The 22,799-nt window shown below is 34.5% G+C and overlaps 1 protein-coding gene across 1 annotated transcript in view; it reads right to left on the bottom strand.

Annotated features, from left to right (window-relative positions):
* Positions 1 to 21,276, bottom strand: part of Hdx (highly divergent homeobox) — a 121,086-nt gene extending 99,810 nt beyond the window's left edge. The window contains exon 1 of the mRNA XM_046425394.2: positions 21,179 to 21,276. The gene's annotated coding sequence lies outside the window, so the exon portion shown is untranslated. The remainder of the gene's footprint in view (positions 1 to 21,178) is intronic.
* Positions 21,277 to 22,799: the final 1,523 nt, after the last annotated feature.

Below are 22,799 nucleotides of genomic sequence, written 5' to 3' on the forward strand. Positions count from 1 at the left end.
AAATATATTCTAATGCCCCTTGCTTGTTTCTTAATGAAAACTTTTAGGGATTTTCTAAGTATTTTTCTGTTACTGATTTTTAGTTTAGTTTGGCTATGATTAGAGCATGTACTTTGTATGATTAAAACATTTTAAATTATTAAAAGTTCATTTTATAGCCCAGAATGTGTGTATGTGTAATTTTTTCTTTTTCTTTCTTTCATTTTTTTTTTTTTTTTGTGAATGTTCAGAAAGGAATGTATACTCTGCTGCTGTTAGGTGCACAGTTCAAAAACGTCAATTATGTCTTCTTGAATTAGGGTTGTTCAGATTGCCTATATCCTTGTTGATTTTCTGACTATATGTTGTATTAATTATTGAAAGAGGAATAGTTGTCTAACTGTAGATTTGCCTATTTCTATTTTCATTTCTATCAGTTTTTGCCAATATATTTTGAAGACCGATTGTTAGGCACATACACATTTAGAATTGTTATATCTTTTTGGTTATTTAACCATTTTTCTTTAATCATTAATAATACCCCCTCTTTATTCATAGTACTATTCCTTGTTTTCCATTTGACTATCAGATTTTATGTGTGTGCGTGTGTGTGTATATATATATACACACACACATACACACACTCCAAGTTTGTTCTGATTGTTTCACTTATAATATTTTCAATGCTCTTAATTTCAACCTATGTCTTTATATTGCATACAATTGATTTAAAAAAAATCCAGCATGACGATGTCATTATGTTTAGACAAGATACATTTAATGTAATTACTGATATATTTGGATTGTCATTATGTTTAGACAAGATACATTTAATGTAATTACTGATATATTTGGATTTGTATACCATTTTATTAGTTGTCTTCTGCTTGACCCTCTGACATTTTTTTCTATCCTACCTTTTCCAACATTTTTGGATTTTTTTTCAAATATTAATTTTAGTATTGTTATACTTCACTAACCTATTTAGCTATTTTTTCATGTTATTTATTTATTTTTATTGGTTCTTTTTAGTTATACATGACAGTAGCATCATTTTGATATTAATTATACAAGCATGGAAAATATCTTATCCTAGTTAGGACTCCATTTTTGCATTTTTAAAGTGGTTGCTTTAGGGATTATATTACCCATATCTAATTTTTCCATTTTATGCAGTTAATATTTTATAACCTCAATTACAACCGGATTGGTCCCTTTATACTCTCCCCTTTATGTTATAGTTGTCATATGCATTACATTTTTAGGTACACTGTAAACCCCAATAGACAATTTTATTTTTTACTTTCAACAATTATATTTATTTTGGGGAACTTAAAAAATAATATTTCCTATTTACTCAGATACTTACCATTTATTTTGCTCTTCTTTCATTCCTAATGTTTCATGTTCTCTTCTGGTAACATTTCCAAAGAACTTATTTTAACATTTTATAGATCTGTTGATGAAAGCTGTTTTTTTGTCATTCTTGTTGTTGCTGTTGGATTTTTGTTTGTTTGTTTTTGTTTTTACTTTGCATGGGAAAATCTTTATGTTATCATCATTCTTGACATTTTCACTGGTTATAGGGTTTGGGGTTGACAACTCTTATTTCAGCAACTAAAAAATGTTTTCTACTATCTTTGGGCTCCATGATTTCTCATGAGCAATCTGAAATCATTCAGATGATTTTTTTCTACGAATATTGTTTATCATCCAGGAACAGTGGCACATGCCGGTAATGCCAATGGCTTGGGAGGCCGAGACAGGAGGATCTCAAGTTCAAAGCCAGACTTAGCAAGGGTGAGGTGATAAGCAACTCAGTGAGACCCTGTCTCTAAATACAAAACATAGGGCTGGGGATGTGACTCAGTGGTCAAGCACCCCTGAATTCAATCCATAGTATCAAATTATATATATATATATATATATATATATATATATATATATATATATATATATATATATAAAATTATCTCTTGCTGTTTTCAACATATTTTTATCTTGGAGTTTCAGCAGTTTGACTCTGATGTACCTTAGCATTATTTGCTTTGAGTTTATATTGTTTCAAGCACTTTGATCTTAAATCTGTCAATTTATTTTTCACCAAATTTGGAGATTTTCCATCCATTATTTGCCTAATATAAATAAAATATTTTTCTGCACAATTTTTATACCAATTCCCTCTGTTCTTCTGGAATATCAGTTATATGAATATTAGATTTTTATATTATCCCACAGGTCCTGAGGATCTGTTCATACTGTGCCATCCTTTTTCCCCTATTTATCAAATGGGATCATTTATTTATCATAAAATCCACTGATTCATCTCACTGTCATCATCATTATGTTATTGAGACCATACAGAAACTTCTTAAAATTTCAGATACTGGAATTTTTCAGCTCTGTAGTTTCCATGTGGTGCTATATTCTAGCTTGAGTTACTTTGATGAGAACTTCTAACACTTTACCCTTTTCCAGGGTATTTATTTTCATCTAAGACAGCATAGTTTAACAGCTGCTTTAACATTTATAATTTGAACATCTGGGTCATCATATTAATGTTGGCACCTATTATTGAGTAAATTTAGATTGTATCTTGGTTCCTTTGAATATTATTTGTTAGAATCTCTGGATAAAGTTGGGGAAGTGCAATTTGGGGAAATACAGATCACAGATAATCAATTTTGTCAGTTTTAGACTGTAATTTCCTTCTGCCTTCTGTGGACACGTAAGTTCAATTTTCAAATCTTTTGCTATGTTGCTTTGGGTCTATCCTCACACTAGTACCATATGAGTGTTTTTTTCAATGTTAGTTCCATTTCCAAAGCCTTTGACATCCTGCTTTTGCTGTCTCACTCATGAGCAACTCAAGAGGAAGCCTGAGCTTTCTACCAGCTTATAGACACTATTAAAAGATTCCCTTCTCCAGCCCTCTCCTTTCTGGGATTGTTCACATATTGTCCCCATGCAAGGATCACTTTTCTGATCTTCTAGCCAGAGTTTCTCTCAGAGTTTATTTGGTTGATCCATTATCCACGAATTACAGCTCTGAAACTAGAGTCATTCTTGAGGAACAGTAGAAGAAAGAGGAAGGAAGACTTGGAGGAACAGAGAGAAAGACACAGAGAGAGACTGACTTAGGATTTCCTTTCATATTATTGAGACAGCAGGCTACTATTTCAGTTTCAGCCAGAAATGTACCACTATAAATTCCCATGGTTGGGATCATATATTGCTTCAAAGCCTCAAGAGGGAGGATGGAACAAAACAGGGAAACTCATCCAATTATCACTGTTTTTCTAAATTCTGATGCCCTTCTACAATCTGCCTGCTTTTGTTTACATTTCAGATCCCACAGTCCATTAATTTTTAAAATATTGGCCAGAGATTTTAGCTATGATCAGCAGAAAAAAGTTAGAAGTAAAATCTTAGAAGTAAAAGTCTAGCAATTAAAAAAAAATTAAATCACACTAAACTCTAAGGAATTTTATTCCAAGTCAAATTTAACCAATACTTATTTGACTTTTTCTAAAGACTAACATTCTGGGACTGAAATTGCTGGTTGGGAAATCTAAGAAACAAAACACCCCACTGAACCATTTTTATTCCTCAGAAGTATTTTATAAATAAAAATATGAATAACTACAGTTTTGAATGAATTAAACCTTTGAAATTTTTGCAATAAATTAAAGATATTAGAAAAAAAATTCCAGGAGTTTTCTTTTGGCTTTTAAATTTTCTTGATCAGGACAATGCATGCATTATATGTAATCATGTATGTTTTGTTGTCTTTAAAATTTGGAGTGAAAATAATTGCAGTTTCTCAGGTCACCCCCATATTTTCATCTCTAATATATCTTGGGAGATTACTCATTCTGGGAAGCTAAAGTATATACCCCTACAATGATAAAATTTTATTTTTCATAACTATTACATGAAATTATTTTTCATATAATGATATTAGAGGGAAATACTTTTGAACTTCCGTATGCACTTGCTTGATATTTTAAGTAGGAAGTATGAAAAACTGTTAAACTGTCTTTTATAGGACCAGGAAATCATTATAAACATGATTTATTAAATGATATTCTAATAATCATGTAAGGATGTATGTCCCTTTATTAAAAGGCTTTTGATTCTTACATATTCTTTTTTTAACATTTGTCTCTCAATCTCCTTGTTATCTGCTATCATTTGTTATGCCTTCAGTAGCTTGCCTTTAGTGATTCCTTATTCCAGCTCACTCTTCTAATTTGCTGGGGTTTGTTGATTTTCGTTGATCTATTTCTTGTAATCTGCTTAAACATCAGAGATTTTTAGGAAAGGCCTGAGAAGCTCACCAGTGACTCTATCATTGGGGCCCCACCTTTCAGATTTTGATAATTATTCCCTGATTTTGCTGGAAGCATTCCATACAAACAAGGGATTAATATTGTGCTTCTTTATGCCAGTGAATGTTTATGGTAGTTTAATGAGTATTTTATTTTGCACTCTACTCTGAGTAATAATGGAATAGAAATTTCAAATAAAATCAGTCCCTTTGTGCATGTGGATATGCAGTTGAGGTAAATTATATCTTATGACACTAATTATTTAATAAATTGAGCAACCATAACCTCTTTTGCTTAATATTGAATTACTAAGGTAAATAAAAATATTGTATGAAGTATTAATTTATTCTCAACAATAGAGAAAAATGAATAAGGATGAAGCTGTAGAGTCTTAAGACTGTTGGACAGAAGGAACTTGCATATTAAACTATTTGGGCATTCCATCACTTTTAGTATACCAATGTCTGAGAAAGGAAGCCAGACATCCAAGTTCACCACTGCTGATTTTACAGAGGAAGAATTTTATTCTCAACTGTATATATAATTAAGGATAATCTGCTTTGATTTATCTTAACCTGTTATGCAAATCTTAAAGTATGGCAGAAACAGAAGTTCCTTAACTTATCTCATATACTATAAACTCCTTGAGGTCAGGAAGCAAATTTTCTTGTGTTTTATTCTCCAGCCTCCTCAACAAGGCCTGGACAAAGTAAGAGTTCAAATGAACTTCAAAGTATCATCTCCACTTGTGTTTCCTTAGAGTTTAAATAGAGTGTGTATCACTAATTCAAAAATCTGAAATTCTCCACAACCTGAAACTGTTTGAATATCAATATGATACTCAAGTGTAAAATTCCATACCTGACCTCATGTAATGGATTAAAGTCAAAACACAGATTCATTAAAATTGTAGGCTGGGTGTGGTGGCACAGGCAGGTAATCTAGTGATTTGGAAGTTTGAGGCAGGAAGATCACAAGATCAAAGCCCATCTCAGCAACTTAGCAAGGTCCTATGCAACTTAGCAAGATCCTGACTCAAAATAAATAAAAAGGGCTGTGGATCTGGCTCATGCGATTGAACACCATGGGTTCTACCCCTGGTACAAAAAAAAAAAAAAAAAAAAAAGGAGAAAATTACATTCAGGCTTTGTGTATAAGGTGTATATGAAACATAAATAAATTTCCATTTTAGACTTGGGTCTCATCACCAAGAGAGCTCATTATGTATATACAGATATTTCAAATTTTTAAAAAATCAGAACTCCAAAAGACTTCTGATAAGCATTTCAGATAAAGAATATTCAACCTGCATTTCTCCCTTAAATGTTTTGTGAAATTCAACAGTGAATTAGTTTGGGTCTGAAGAGCTCTTTAAAGGAAAAAAAAAATAATTCAAAATTCAATTCCTTTAATTAGACACAAAATATTCAGTTATATTCATTGTAAAGCAGTTTTTGGTAATTTCCATTCTTTTAGGAAACTGGTCAATTTTTTACATTGTTGAATTTAAAGGCACAATAATAGTAGTTTGAAATTATACACATAGTTCTATGTGCTATTTTCTTTTCTCTATGCAGTGTTTGTATTACAGTGTCCCTCAAAATCTAGCCATCCTGTCCTCCCTGAACTGGCTTCTCAACTCAGATTCCTAGGCAGTTTGAGCTCCTTTTCCCTGACCTATACCTTTTTGAAGTTCCTGAGGCAGTCAGTTGAGACACTCATACTATTTAAACATTCGTTTCCCATCTCTCAGAAATAAGTCCTGTACCGCCTGTGGACAAAGGTCTGAAATCTATTGTTTCCTATTTTGCTTTTTTTAAATATTTGAGATGAAAGACGAAATCTTATTTCCTAATACTTCATGATGGCTGTAAAAATAAGTTAAGGTGGCCTTTTAGAATGATGGGGTGGGAACACATCAGGAGTTGTATATATTCGTATCTATTAAGCTTCATTACTTGTTAGTCTTGTAACTATAGCAGAGATAATTGACCTCTTGAACCTCAATTCCTTCATCTGGAAAATGGGGCTAGAAAACTCTCCTACTTTTCTTTTCCTGATGGGTTATATTCATCAAAGTACTTAGTATAATATGCTATAAAAGGCTATTTGTGTTAATAGTTAACATTTATTTAACCAACTGGTCCTCCTTCCTACTGGGAACAATTATTTTCACAAACACCAATCCCCTCTGCATCATTTTTATATAAACTTCATATTATTCTGCTATGATAGCAAAAGGAAAAACAACCCCGTGACTCCATCTATGTGATGAGAATTTGATCTTTTAAAATGTTTAAGAATGCAAAACTTAAGCACAACATCAATGGGAACAGTGTTCTCATATATAAATGCATCTGCAGAATTGTTTAATGTAAACTTAATATTAAAAATAAAAGATGACATATTAAACTAGGTAAGATTTATTAAAATAAATCTAATAAATGATGTTTTTATTTAAGAAAAAACTTGATTAAATATACAATTACAAACTAATATTCAAACTTAATGAAATTTAAACATGTATAAAATAATTGCTATTGTAAATCTATTCTCAGAAGCTGTCACTTTATCACTTAAGTTTAATGATCCTTGTCTTTACAAAAAGCTGTTCTATTCACCTACTTTAAAAGTAACTTGCACAAGAGTACCCTTTTCCCCACATCCTCTCCAGCACTTGTTGTTGTTTGACTTCATAATGGCTGCCAATCTTACTGGAGTGAGATGGTATCTTAGGGTGGTTTTGATTTGCATTTCTCTGACTGCTAGAGATGGTGAGCATTTTTTCATGTACTTGTTGATTGATTGTATGTCCTCCTCTGAGAAGTGTCTGTTCAGGTCTTTGGCCCATTTGTTGATTGAGTTATTTGTTTTCTTATTGTTTAATTTTTTGAGTTCTTTGTATACTCTGGATATTAGGGCTCTATCTGAAGTGTGAGGAGTAAAAATTTGTTCCCATGATGTAGGCTCCCTATTTACCTCTTTTATTGTTTCTCTTGCTGAGAGAAAACTTTTCAGTTTAAGTAAGTCCCATTTGTTGATTTTTGTTATCAACTTTTGTGCTATGGGTGTCCTATTAAGGAATTTGGAGCCCGACCCTACAATATGTAGATCGGAGCCAACTTTTTCTTCTATCAGACGCAGAGTCTCTGATTTGATATCCAGCTCCTTGATCCACTTTGAGTTAACTTTTGTGCATGGCGAGAGGAGGGGATTCAGTTTCATTTTGTTGCATATGGATTTCCAGTTTTCCCAGCACCATTTGTTGAAGATGCTATCCTCCCTCCATTGCATGCTTTTAGCTCCTTTATCAAATATAAGACAGTTGTAGCTTTGTGGATTAGTCTCTGTGTCCTCTATTCTGTACCATTGGTCCACCCTCCTGTTTTGGTACCAGTACCATGCTGTTTTTGTTACTATTGCTCTGTAATATAGTTTTAAGTCTTGTACATTGCTGGTGGGACTGCAGACTGGTGCGGCCAATCTGGAAAACAGTATGGAGACTCCTGGGAAAGCTGGGAATAGAACCACCATTTGACCCAGCTATTGCCCTTCTTGGACTTTTCCCTGAAGACCTTAAAAGAGCGTACTACAGGGAAACTGCTACATCGATGTTCATAGCAGCACAATTCACAATTGCTAGACTGTGGAACCAACCCAGATGCCCTTCAATAGATGAATGGATTAAAAAAATGTGGCATTTATACACCATGGAGTATTACGCAGCACTAAAAAATGACAAAATCATAGAATTTGCAGGGAAATGGATGGCACTAGAGCAGATTATGCTTAGTGAAGCTAGCCAATCCCTAAAAAACAAATACCAAATGTCTTCTTTGATATAATGAGAGCAACTAAGAACAGAGCAGGGAGGAAGAGCAGGAAGAAAAGATTAACATTAAACAGATACATGAGGTGGGATGGAAAGGGAGAGAAAAGGGAAATTGCATGGTAATGGAGGGAGACCCTCATTGTTATACAAAATTACATATAAGAGGTTGTGAGGGGAATGGGAAAATAAACAAGGAGAGATATGAATTACAGTGGATGGGGTAGAGAGAGAAGATGGGAGGGGAGGGAGGGGGGATGGTAGAGGATAGGAAAGGTAGCAGAATACAACAGTTACTAATAGGGCATTATGTAAAAATGTGGATGTGTAACCGATGTGATTCTGCAATCTGTATTTGGGGTAAAATTGGGAGTTCATAACCAACTTGAATCTAATGTATGAAATATGATATGTCAAGAGCTTTATAATGTTTTGAACAACCAATAAAAAAAATTAAAAAAAAAAAGTAACTTGCCAGAATTTGGAGATATTGCAAAAATGAATTCCAGTATCTTCAAAGTATAAATTCTAGTGTGGATATCCTGTCTTTCAAATACCATGGAAGGATGTTCATTATGTGTTTAGTGGGCTATAATTTACTGACAAGCATTGCACACATTTCTGATCCTTCTTTCTAAAGGTACAATTGGCCTCTATCACTTACATAGAATTATGATATGAGATACCAAAAACAAACCAGTAAATGACTTTCTCATGGCAAAAGAAAGTCTACACTGACTTAAATTTTAAAACCTTTGAAGATTTTATGCAATTAATACTTATGTTCACCAGCTACATGAAAGCTTTACATATATTCACAGTGCCATGAACACAAGCTATAAGGCAATTTTATGTCCAGGTCTTCCACATACACACACCACATAAGCACACAACCATACATATATATTTACAGGAATACACATGATTTTATGGTACATCCCTAATGTGTAAATTCTGAAGAGGGTTATGTTTGTATGAAAGGAAAACTACATTAGCAAGAAAAAATCCTAGATTTTAGAATGTTTTATTAATAATGATTTATTAGCTTTTAATAACACTTGCTTTTATCACATATTAATGTTAAGATTAAAATAGCTATAAACTATAAATACCTTATTGTATACATAATATCAAAATTCATATCATTCAAAAGAAAAAAGATCAATTTCAAACAGATAATCAGTGATTCAAGCATAAACAGGACTTCAACTGAGTGACTGATTTCCCCATATATTTAGCTCTGTACTCATACAGAATGTATATGGCAGTTAATGACCAATGATTTATAGGATTTCTTGATAAACTACATATTACCTTGATTCATACATACTTGTTGATTAAATTGTATTGCCTTTTACATGTCTAACTCTAAAAAAATGTGCAAGTAAATCACTTTTACCTTTCAATAGTGAAGTGTTCACACTGCTACAAGCATCAACCACTAACTAATATTTCACAATCTTGTAACTTACAGTCTAAATTAATGCCTTTAAAATGTAGAATTCATTTTAATTTATTGTTCAGGGAGGATTTATAAAATTTACCATAACCACACATTGGGACAGTGATTATAAATAAGTTATTGATTATATCAAAATAATATATGTTCTTTTGATTTCACTCTATTCAGAATTTATTCTTATTAGCTCTCTTTCAACTTTTTTTCATTATCCACATAATTTCATCCATCCTCTCCTCCCACCATACTCCCAGAAAGAATTTTCATTTGTAGTTAAAATATATTTAAAAAGATTAAAACCTATTTCTTCACTTAAACTAGACATTCTTTTAGTGATTCTTAAGTCAGATTTGCATAGTCTATATTAAGAGCTAAGGAGAATTTCATCTAGAAGCAAAGAGATGAATTCTCCAATTTTCTTATACCTCCTATTTCCAATTTTATAACAGTCTATATAAACCTAGGAGAAAAAAAAAATATTAAGAACACATCCTGCCCTTTAGGGGTTAGAGGAAGAGTCCCTCAAAGCACACCATCTAGTGGTGAGTAGGCAAATTATATAAACACAGATATGTACATATGTATTTAATTAATCAAATAGTGGAAGCATAAATTTGTCCTCACAAAGAAAACCGTAGTTGGTAATATAAATTAGTACAGCCATTATAAGCAAACAGTATGATGTTTCCGCAAAAAGTTAAAATTAGAACTAGAATATGACCCAGCAATCCCACTACGGGGTATATACTCCAAAGAAATGAAGTCAGTAGGTTGCAGAGATACCTGCATTTCTATGTACATTGCCACTTTACACTACCAAAGTTATGGTGGAATCAACATAAGTGGCCCTTAGTGGATAAATAGATAAAGCAAATGCAATATATACTCACTGCAATATTTAGCTTTTTTAAAAAAAATGTAATCTGGTCATTTTTAAAAACATGTATGAAACTGGTGGACATTACACTGAGTAAAATATGCAAGGCAAAGGAAGATAAATACAGCATCATCTCATTAATATGTAGAATCTAAAAAATCTGAACTCTAGGAAACAGAGTAGAATGGTGGTTAACAGAGGCTGGGATTGGGTAGATACAAATCAAAAAGGATACAAAGTTTCAATTATATAGGTGAAAAAAGTTTATGAGATCTATTTTACAACATGGTGACTATAGATAACAGCAATGTATTGCATAATTGAAAAATGCTAAGATAATACATTTTAAACGTTTTCACCACAAAATGCTAAGTATGTGAAGCAGTATATATGTTAATAGCTTAATTTAGTCATTCAACAATGTATACATATACAAAACATCTCATATTGTACATAATAGACTATAATTTTGTAAACATAATGAAAAATATGTTTAATTAAATAAAAACTGTTTATTTACTTAACAGCATCTTAGAGTACAACCCAAAATCTGATAACCACGGGCAAAGTCCTTTCTTTATTCTTCCTTTGAAAAATGGAAACAAAAATAAAAGCTTTCCAGATCAACAAAATCTATCTTTGGGTCTCTGAGGAACTCTGCCTGAAGAGACTCAATTCTTATTCCATCAGATATCTTTCAAATGTTATGACCGAGTTTTGTCTTTGAACTTGGTAAAAATACTCTGGGTATAAATGTGTTTCTGCTCATTTTGCTGTTTTCATTTTAAGACTGCTAGTGAACTACAAATTCAAATTGAAAATTGTTGTAAAATTTGAAGATCTGAAAATACATGCTTGGACTTCTAGGTATTGTTGGATCTCAGTTTTTGAGATATCCTGCCCTATGTGTTACCTGTGTCATTAAGAAAGAAATAATATATTATTGTCAAATTATAGGCTTATATGTGTTTGAAGAATAGGATTAGCACTAACCCCTAATAATTTTTTGGCACCACACTTCTCTTGGCCAGTCATATTTATATCTAGTTATAAGATACAGAGGGAGATATTTTCATACAAGTAACGTGCTCCAGGATATTCCATTATAATTATATTCATTGGTGGTTATCAACCAGGTCTGAATGTGTGGAATATATTATGCAAAGTCTGATAATGGTCATACTCAGCAACATTATTTTACCACTAATATTTAATTCAGGTAACCTAATATCCATTTTTAAAAAGATAATTAAAGCTACGTAGGAACTACACTTTACCTGAAAATTGTGAAGACACACTTTGCACTACTGAGAAATCAGAACAGAGCATCTTCCAAAACAACCCTTTTCTCTCCAAATCACTTCTCTAAAAAGCTGCTGATATAAAAATGTATCAACACATGTATTTAACAATTTATTCATTTATTTATTATGTGTATACAGTATTCATGACAACTTTAATGTACCATATTTTGAACATAAACATTAAACCAATTTCAAAGAGATCAACAGAACCAAAAGAACAAAGGGGTTTGTCTTTACTTCTATTTAAAGCAGAAGGTTTGAAAGTGGGCAATGAACAGCTGGAATGGTTGTAATTAAGAGTGTTTTGATTTTGAGGACTTCAACTGCACTTACTACATTTTATCAGAACTTTTTTTATTAAAAGTATCTAATGTCTATCAAGCTTTTTAATGTCTAAATCAATCTATCCACCTAGAATATTATACAACACAAGTTTACTAATTAAGGGCTTCTGAATATGATAATATTTTATATTGCATAGGACAATCCTGACTGTTTGGTAGGGCTACCAAACTAGCAAAATGCCAAAACTGGGAGGCTCTAACAACAGAAATGTATTCAGACTCCTAGCCTTCAGATGGCAGTTCTGAAGGCTAGGAGTCTGAAATCAACATATTGGTAAGGTTTGTTCTTTTCAGGACTGTGAAGGAAAGCTCTATTTCAGGCTCACTCCTTGATTTTTAGATGGCAGTCTAAATTTTCATATGGTGTTCTCCCAGTACACATGACTGTATCCAAATGCACCCATTTTATAAGGACACTAGCCATATTAGTTTAAGAGCCACTCTAGTACAGTATGGCCTAATCTTAGTTTAACTAATTATATCTACAATGGCTTTATTTAAAAATAAGGTTTAATTATGCAGTGCTCTGGGTTAGGGTTAGGACTTCAATAGATGAATGGGGTGGGTGAACGCAACGCAACCCATGGCATTAATTAACCACTTCAATAACAAGACTGGATGCTAACTTCCTTTATAAGCCAAAAAGGGTTTTAATTCCTGTATTAGCAGAATAATATCTCCCAAGGGATGTTTATGTCATAATTTCTAGAATCTGTGAATATTTAGGCTACATGTAAAAACTGAATTAAGATTACAATTGGGAGGGGCTTGGGCTGTGGATCAGTGGTGGAGCGGCCGGCCTTGAACATGTGAGGCACTGGGTTCGATCCTCAGTACAACATAAAAAATAAATAAATAAAGATAGTGTGTTCATCTACAACTAAAAAAAAGTATTTTTAAAAAAGATTACAGTTGGGATTAAAAGGGCTAATCAGGTAACCATAGATTATCTGAGTATGCTCAGCACAATCACAATTTTCCTTAAATGCAGAAGATAGAGGCAGAAGAGTTAGTGTGAGTGATAAAATGTGAGACCCTCTATAATCCATTGCTAGTTTTGAGGAGGAAGGAAGCCATGAGCCAAGGAAAATGGGTAGACTCTAGAAGTTGGGAAAGGCAAAGAAATAGATTCTTCCCTAAATTCGCAAGAAATGAATGCCTTGCTGACACACTGAATTAACCTGTTGAGCATCTTTTAATATTTCTGACCAGCAAAATCATAAAATAATATTTTTTATACTGGAGGTCAAATCTAGGGGTGCCTCAATATAGCAATATATCCTCCAAACCTTTTATTTTGTATTTTGAGATAGGGCTTTGGCTGGCCAAGGCTGGCCTTGAACTGGGGTTCTTCATGTCTCAACATTCTGAGTTCCTGGGATTATAGGCATGCATTATGACACCCAGCTATAAAATAATAAAATTATGTTGTTTTAATTTACTAATTTTGTAGAAATATATAACAGCAGTAAGCATAATGTAAACAGTTCCCCTTAAAGATGTTCATGATAGTGTCCCCAATCTGTCTCTATTCTTCCATGATACTCTTAAACAAGTCTAGTAATTAGGATAATTATTATTTCAATAATAAGGTTATTGCTATCATTAAAACAAATGGACTCACCCAGAATCTTAACAATTTTGTCTACAACACAGGTATAGTTACTATCTCAGTGAGACAATATTAACTCCAGAATAGAGCAGAGCTGATCCATACAGTCAGATAATATACAATGGAGAATATGTTGATTACATATTTCTTTACACTTGTGAATACAGGCAAGAGGAAATTCAGTTTTTTCTATGACCTACAGCTCTTAAAAATATAAGTTGTTAAAGAAATCGGATTTAATTTTATATCAGTGTTTCAGATTTTAATGGGCCTATGAATTACCTGGAGATCACAATGAAATGCAGATTCTGATTTGGCTGACTGGAGTAGGGTCAGGGATTTTTCGATTTCTAAGCACTTCTGAGATGATGCCTTTCTTGAGACTCCAGGGAACACACTTTGAATAGCAAAAATTTAATAGATACAGTAGAACCAAACACAAACAGAAAATTAAATTTGCTTCATATCACAATAAATACTGATTTAAAAAAATCTCTCTCTTCATAATGTATTTACTAGGGATGGGGGTGGAGCCTCAAAATGACTTTCTACATATTTTAGCCATTTATTGATGATAGGAGTAATCTTAGAAATTCTAAATAAAAAAACTTGAATGGTTACTTTAATAACATACATATTCAAAAATAATTTCATGTGGGTATACTGTTGTCTTAGAATATTAGAGATGAGTCAAGGATGGGAAAGCTAATATCTAACATAATGCTTCCCACTAGTGCAGAATATATTTCTTCTACCATATTTCACAATGCCCCAGGTCTCCTCCAATTGTTGCTGTTGAGGAAATTTCAACACAATAAATTGTTGGTCTATGAAAGGGCAAAGCTATTTGGGAAATGGGTCTCAGATAATTACTTTCTCAAATGGCACAGTTATTCCATCCATAAAACATACAACAGGTAGATCAACCTAACTAAATAAGAAAGTATTAAAGCAATAAATTAGTGTAGTATGAAACATATAATCTTATAATCTATTGTTTCATAAAATTCAATGAAGAGATGGTTTTACTATTGGTTTGTTAGAAAATAGGGAAGAATATGGGTCTTTGTGCCTTATGCCATTGAAGCCATTGAAGGTTAACACAATGACCCCTTTCCCCCTAAACCTCAGCAATATATATATATATATATATATATATATATATATATATATATATATATATATTTCTTCACTCCTGAGAGGAAAAAGATGTTAGGGAACAAACACACATGCACACACACACACATACACTACACACTTGTTTTTAAGTTATGGTAGATCTCATTCCAACTCCATGACCTATTAACTAGTAGGCTAGGAGTCAAGTGTAGTCTCTAGAGTGACACTTGCCTTTAAGTCCTGGCTCTGCCTCTTAAAAGTTATATGATCTTACATATGCAGCATACACAAATGCTTTTATACATGGGAAAATGTGCATGGGAGTCATGTAAGTCGCATGTTTGCATGGCTATTTTAAGAATGTTAAAAGAAATTGTCCCCAATTCTATGGGAAGAGAGGCTAAGGAGCTGTCTTCCTGAATTTTTGCCACTCTGACAAATACCAGATTTAATGATTCTAAGGATTAACCTAATTAGACATGAGTGTAGATGCAAATCAATAGGAGACCAACAAGGAACTTATTGTTGAAAATGTATTTACAGATGGCAGATGTAAAATATAGTGTTTCATTGAGTGACATGATACAATCTCACATACTCAGTTGCAGCGTGCCTAGATCTCTGATTTAATACAAACAATTTGGCTACCAGCTGGCACAAGGTTGACTCTATTTGACAGATGGGTTTCAACTTATTCTTTAAGTTTTTGCAGACTAGAAAATTTTCAGGGTGTCAGTGATAGTTTCTGAATATGCTGTGCTCTTCAGCTCCTTGCTTTTCATGTGGCCCTGAGGATTTAACCCAGGATCTCACCTTGCCAGACAAGCAATCTACCACTGAATCACCTTCATTTCCCCAGATCTTCCAACTCCTTTCTTATACAGACTACTTTTTAAAGAATCATCACCTTTTATTTCCAAATGAGTATACCTAAATATAGTGTATTCAATGCAAGCATATGAGACCACTAATTTCAATTTAAGCTGGCTCCACCATAAAAAAAATATCAACAATTCAGATGTCCTATATTCCATTGGGAATTATGCTGTATAAAAATATAATACCCTCCATACAGTACAATCTTAAAAGCAGAATAAATTGTTTTTAAAAATGTATAATTTATAAAAAATTGAAAAATGTTTTATATCAAAACTGAATTTATTTCAAGGACCTGAACAGACACTTCTCAGAGGAGGACATACAATCAATCAACAAGTACATGAAAAAATGCTCACCATCTCCAGCAGTCAGAGAAATGCAAATTAAAACCACCCTAAGATACCATCTCACTCCAGTAAGATTGGCAGCCATTATGAAGTCAAACAACAACAAGTGCTGGCGAGGATGTGGGGAAAAGGGTACTCTTGTACATTGCTGGTGGGACTGCAAATTGGTGCGGCCAATTTGGAAAGCAGTACAAATTGGTGCGGCCAAATTGGAAAGCAGTATGGAGATTCCTGGGAAAGCTGGGAATGGAATCACCATTTGACCCAGCTATTGCCCTTCTCGGACTATTCCCTGAAGACCTTAAAAGAGTGTACTACAGGGATACTGCCACATCGATGTTCATAGCAGCACAATTCACAATAGCTGGACTGTGGAACCAACCCAGATGCCCTTCAATAGATGAATGGATAAAAAAAAAAAAATGTGGCATTTATACACAATGGAGTATTACGCAGCACTAAAAAATGACAAAATCATAGAATTTGCAGGGAAATGGATGGCATTAGAGCAGATTATGCTAAGTGAAGCTAGCCAATCCCTAAGAAACAAATGCCAAATGTCTTATTTGATATAATGAGAGCAACTAAGAATAGAGCAGGAAGGAAGAGCAGGAGGAAAAGATTAACATTAAACAGGGATGAGAGGTGGGAGGGAAAGGGAGAGAAAAGGGAAATTGCATGGAAATGGAAGGAGACCCTCATTGTTATACAAAATTACATATAAGAGGTTGTGAGGGGAATGGGAAAAAAAACTAGGAGAGAAATGAATTACAGTAGATGGGGTAGAGAGAGAAGATGGGAGGGGAGGGGAGGGGGGGATAGTAGAGGACAGGAAAGGTAGCAGAATACAACAGTTACTAATATGGCATTATGTAAAAATGTGGATGTGTAACCGATGTGATTCTGCAATCTGTATTTGGGGTAAAAATGGGAGTTCATAACCCACTTGAATCTAATGTATGAAATATGATATGTCAAGAGCTTTGTAACGTTTTGAACAACCAATAAAAAAACTGAATTTATTTCAATAAAATATTTAAAATAAATATAAATACACACCCTTGGCTAAGCTTAGAATTCCCTGGCTTTGTAGAAGTGTTAATGTGTTCATGGAAAACACACAATCACATCATACATTGAGCTGTGATTCTGGAGACATGTATTCTAGCTAAATATCCAACAAAATTCATTATATTACCTTGCTGAAGCATAGTTTTTCATGATTCAAATAGACTCATATATAAGTCCTCAATGTGACGTTTAGTAGCTTTATAGTATTGGGTAAGTCAATTGCTTTGAGTATCTGTCACATTTGTAAAATGGAAAATAATACTAGAAATTATCTCATAGGCAAGATGTGGGGTTTTAAATTGATAATGTATATAAAGTTGATGGCACAATGTCTGGCACTAATACTGGCAAGGTACTTCACTTCTCTGGGTTTTTGACTCCTCAGTGTGTAAAATGAGGAGACTGGCTTATTATTAGAGAATTTCAAATTTCAACTCAAACTCTACAACTTAAATAAAAAACTCCAATACCTTCCTGTCATTCAGATAGGAATTATAAAAAAAAATCTTAAAACACAAAAAAATATAATCCCAATTTTTATCTTTTATTTTAAGCTCTCTAAAATGAACAGTATATTTTTAAGCATTGTTTTCTATCCAGAGTTCAATCAATTTTGTCTATTGGTCTACATGTAAAAGTCTAGGAATATCCTACTAATTACTGCCTACAAGTTAAAACAGCTTAAATGGAATATATATATATATATATATATATATATATATATATATATATATATATATATTCAAGTAAAATGATTTCCCATCATAATAAACAATATTCATAATTAATTTATAATAATTTATGACAGTTATTTTCAAGGGTTGCTTTGTATTCATATTCCTAAACCACAAACTTTGATGTAATTTTGGGATGTTCCCTCAGAGTGAAGCAGTAGCTCAAGTAAAATCTATGAAAACCTGCTTGCTAAATGATGATTACAATATCACTGAAGTAAAACTTGAATTCTATGGAACAATGCAGATTGATGCTCAAGAGTTAGGAAAGTGACAACCAAACTATTATATAATACTAACATATCAATTATCAGCTGTGAATCAAGGAATAAACAAATAAAAATTATCAAGAGGTCATTAATGTGAAATAGCATTTGAAGTTATAATGCAATAAAAAGTGAGTAAATAGTATATTTGAAGAAACATGTAGCAATGTCATCACATAGAAGAATTGAAAAATGGAATATTTGTAAATGTAGCACTTATCAAACTGAAAAAAATAGAGACAAAGTCACTTCTGGGCTAATATTCCTTTGGTCTTTTTATGACGACATGACACATTTGGAGGCCACTCACTACATAGAGATTTTCCATAATGCTATTTGCCTGATTTACATTGAGGTTTATTTAGGCACTGGAAAATCACTCACCTGACCAAAGATGGATAAGTTTTCACATGAATAGAGTTCTCTCTATAACAATATTACTTCACTTCCCAGGAAATTTGTGTCCTAGAAAAAAAGAACTTAGATGGCTAGATGGCTATAGCTATTTTTATTAGCCAGCCAGAAACTGTGGATAGATGATAAAGAAGTAGATCTCTCTCTCTCTCTCTCTCTCTCTCTCTCTCTCTCTCTCTCTCTCTCTCACACACACACACACACACACACACACACACCAAAACATAAAATGACAATAGAAAACTGGCTATAAGAAAGTGACAAATATAAGAATTTATGTGACAATTCTAAGAGAGATAATCTTAACACCTCAAAACAATCAATCTATAAGCATAGTTTGAATTAGACTTGAAAGGCATTTATGAAGATGTATACCTTGAGTTTCCAAAGTGCGTAAGATTTGAATTATGTAGAAGAGATGGTTTCCTAGGTGAAGGGTATGATAGTTGTATAAGGAGTAACATTATGTAGGTAGATTGTTCAGGGGCCATTAAGAACAGTTGTGCTCTGAAGAATAAAGTAAAATAAGGTTCCCATGGCTCACTGATGCTATATTGCTGGGAGCCATTAGCCAAGTAGGTATGACAATTTCCTTGCCAGCGTACCCCATGTTGCAGTGACATTGAATGTACGTGACCTTGCTCAAGGACCAAGGCAGATTAGGGTGTTCCTGGTTTTAAGATAATCGTGTTTAGGGCGTTCCCAGTTTAGGTTCCAGGTTTAAGGTTTAAGATTATTCCTGCTGGGAATAGGGCGTATCCTGCTGCCTGAGTTCCCCTTGAGTTCTCACGGGATTCAGACAGTATATTTTGGGAGATAGAAGCCCAGTGGATGTGGATTTGGGCAGAGAACGTGGATTTCCCCAGAACGTGATTGTAGACGGCTGGTGTGAGTTCGGGAATAAAGAGTTGCTGTTTGAATCTACAAGCTGTGTGGTGGCTCGTGATTGTGTGCCCAGCCAGACTGCGGCATTTGTGCCCAGCCAGACTGTGGCACTATATTATGAAGTTCTTTGAAATCCAAGTGGAATTTGTCTTAGGACAATAGAAAACAGAGATCCAAGAATACTTTGGTTAGAGAAAATAGTAATGAAATGTGTTCCCAGATCATTAATCTGGTGGAATTACTAAGGATTTTGGACAGAGGTGAAGGCTGAGTAGAAAGCTCCTTTAGTGACTGGAGGGTTAATGAGAGTTTAGATTGTAGGGATGTGGAAAGATGATATGAGAGTGCATTCAAAGGAAATTTTGCCCATATTTGATAATGTCTTAACTGTGAGAAATGGAGAAAAATCCAGATCCTTGATTAGGAATCTATGATCAGATTGTAGAGTGAATCATTAACAATGTTCTACAATTTTCCCACCAAGGACAGACAAGTAGGTTGTTCTTCATAATAGCTGAGTAAAGTGCCTCTCCAAATGAAGGGGTGTTGAACAAAATCCCTCAAAACAGGATGTGACTTCTGTGGACACTAAAAAAAGGACAGCACCAAACTTGAAAGAGAGACTAAATATTTGTGAGAGAATGCCAAGAAAGAAAGACAAAAAGGAAATTTTCTTTGAGTCTCCACAATAGACTTCACTCTGAGTCTCTCCAGAGTTTAACCTTCAAATCAATGAATGTCACCACAAATCAGATGTCCTTAAAGATTAAAAGTTATATTTATTTGAATAATTAATGCATTTTATTTTTCCCCAAATAATTTTTCTTCTTTTTAAAATATTTTTTTAGTTGTAGATGAACAGAATATCTTTATTTTATTCATTTATTTTGATGTGGTGCTGAGGATCAAACTCAGTGCCTCACACAGGCTAGGCAAGTGCTCTACCATTGAGCCACAACCTCTGCCCTCCAAATCATTTTTCAACTAAGAATTTTCTATTCTACAAATTCTTCTTCAAGTTCTTTCTGTCATTTCAATCTTAATATCTGGAGATTAAAATTTTGCCTTCTCAAATTTACTAAATCCATTTATTGGGCCCAATTCCGGGTCTGGGTATACTCAGTATGCCAGATTAAAAGTAAAGGCAGCTCCCTCCACATCAGCAGGCGATTAAAAACATCCCAAGGCCAACTCCCTAACCTTTCCCACATTCAGCCCAGAGAGGGCTCAGCCCCACCCCCTCCAGCGAAACGGAAAAGCGCCTGCGCAAGCTCAAAACCTATTCTCCTCACAGTGAAACACACACCCCCCATCAAGGTTCTGATGCGCAGGCGCAGCGCCCTCCGTGCCGCTGAGTGGGGCTGAGTAATCTACTGTCCAGGGAAATCTAGAAGTGGTAGAATTCATCCCCCTCCTTTCTTTGAGGCAGAGATGCCACTTCCTCCTCCTACCCGGCCAGAAGTGCATCCCAAACATAGCCCTCTCTCGGAGCAAGGTACTGCGCTCTCTGGCAAAGACCACTGTATCCCTAGCCTCCGCTCGATTTTAACCTCAAACTGCCGCCAGCCTTTGATGGTAGGGTAGAGGCAGTTAGCTCTCCAAAAGCCGCACCAATTTATTGACTGCCTCTTTAGGCCACTGAACCGGGCACCCCACGGGGCACAGTATCATCACGGTGCCTTGCCCGCCCTCTTTCGCCCTTCACACTCACCCAGGTAGGGTGCTTACCTCCGGGCGTGGTACGGTCACGGAAGGGGTCAAAGGATCCCAGATCTGGCCAGTGCTGAGGCAGGCGGATTCAGCGAGATTTTTCCTGGGTCTCCACTGCCGCCTCAGACAATGAAATCAGCGTGTCCGATCATCAATTCTCATCATGATCGTGACGTCACAAAAGACAGCGGCCAATGGAAATCCGAGATCAGCTCCGGACAGTCCCTGGCCTCAGCCCAGAACCCAAGAGTGGGGAGGGGGAACAGAGATGGCTGCCTGCAGTGGGGCTGCCTCTTCCCTGCATAGATCAGCTGGACCTATGGCCAGGCCTCTCTGTACCTCTTTCTCTCTGAATAGCTGTGAACATCCCTGTGACTATAGTAGTTACATGACAGACATTTGAGCAGGTGCTGCCTGGTCTTTCAACTTGAGATTTGTTTTCAGTGAAATTGTCCTACACTACCCAAATCAAGTGATACCAGAAAGAAATGCAGTCAGCATTCAACTGACAGGTAATTCCCTTCTGTTTTATTAAATGCAAGATCATATCCATCTAGTTTTTGGAACTTTCTAGTAAGAATGAGTGTAGTGTTATATGTAATTGGTTCACTGCATTTACTGAAATAAGAAATTATGGGTTTCCTTCACCTAACCTCAATCCCTATTCTGTCAGAAGTTACCTGGGTGATCTCCATTACAGGGAAAAATTCAAGCCATATGTTGCATCAGTCAACACTGCACAACACTGCACAAATATGTTGGATGCCATGAGAGATGGTGAATTTATTTGTTCTCTGCAATTATAGAAGTTGTAACATCATTTGGAAGATAATACTATCTTTAAGTAAATATTAACAACAATGTAATAAATTACATGATCATATGCTCAGTCATAAACTACAGAAAAGGGCTAGATTATTTTTTGTCTGGAGACATCAATAAGGTGGGAAAGTTGGGGCACATTCTGTAGTTGGAATTTGACTACTCAATTGGAGACAATGGAAGCCCAGGTTTAAAGGGCAAGAATAGGCAAAGGTACAGAAGTACAAATATATATGTGAGTAGGGCCATGATGAAGCCAGTTTGACAAAAGATGGCATATTTTGAGACTAGTGGGAGATAGGATAGGCTGATAATAAGAGCCTTTGAAAATAAGCAGATAACTTTGATTTGATTAGAAGCCACCAATACCCCTAGGATATGAGACCACAATCCTCTACATTCAAGGATCTACAAAGCAGCTTAAGTGATTTTCTTCTAACAAAAATAAATTCATGCTCAGATCCATTGTCCAATGGCTTCCATTCTCATACTATGCTTGCAAATTTCTCACCATGTTCTCAAGGTCCTAAATGATCTGACCTTAACATCTCTTTGACCTCACCCCCTGCCATTCTGCCACTAACTCACTTATCAATTATACCAGCCTTCTTTCCATTTCTCAAGAAAGTCATGCTGATGCCCACATCAAAGAACTTGTCCTCTATTGTGCCCTCTGATATTTGTATGACTTACTCTTTCACTTGATTCAAACCTGTGGTCAAACCTCTGTGAAGAGATGTTCCCTACTTAAAGGAAATTTCTGGACACGAAGTAGACAAACTAGTATTTCTTGAATGAATGAGTGAAAGCAATTTTG

Source organism: Marmota monax, unplaced genomic scaffold, assembly GCF_021218885.2.
Source record: "Marmota monax isolate L192 unplaced genomic scaffold, Marmota_monax_Labrador192_F-V1.1 WCK01_AAM20220418_F8-fsc00176, whole genome shotgun sequence".
NCBI classification, from domain to species: domain Eukaryota; kingdom Metazoa; phylum Chordata; class Mammalia; order Rodentia; family Sciuridae; genus Marmota; species Marmota monax.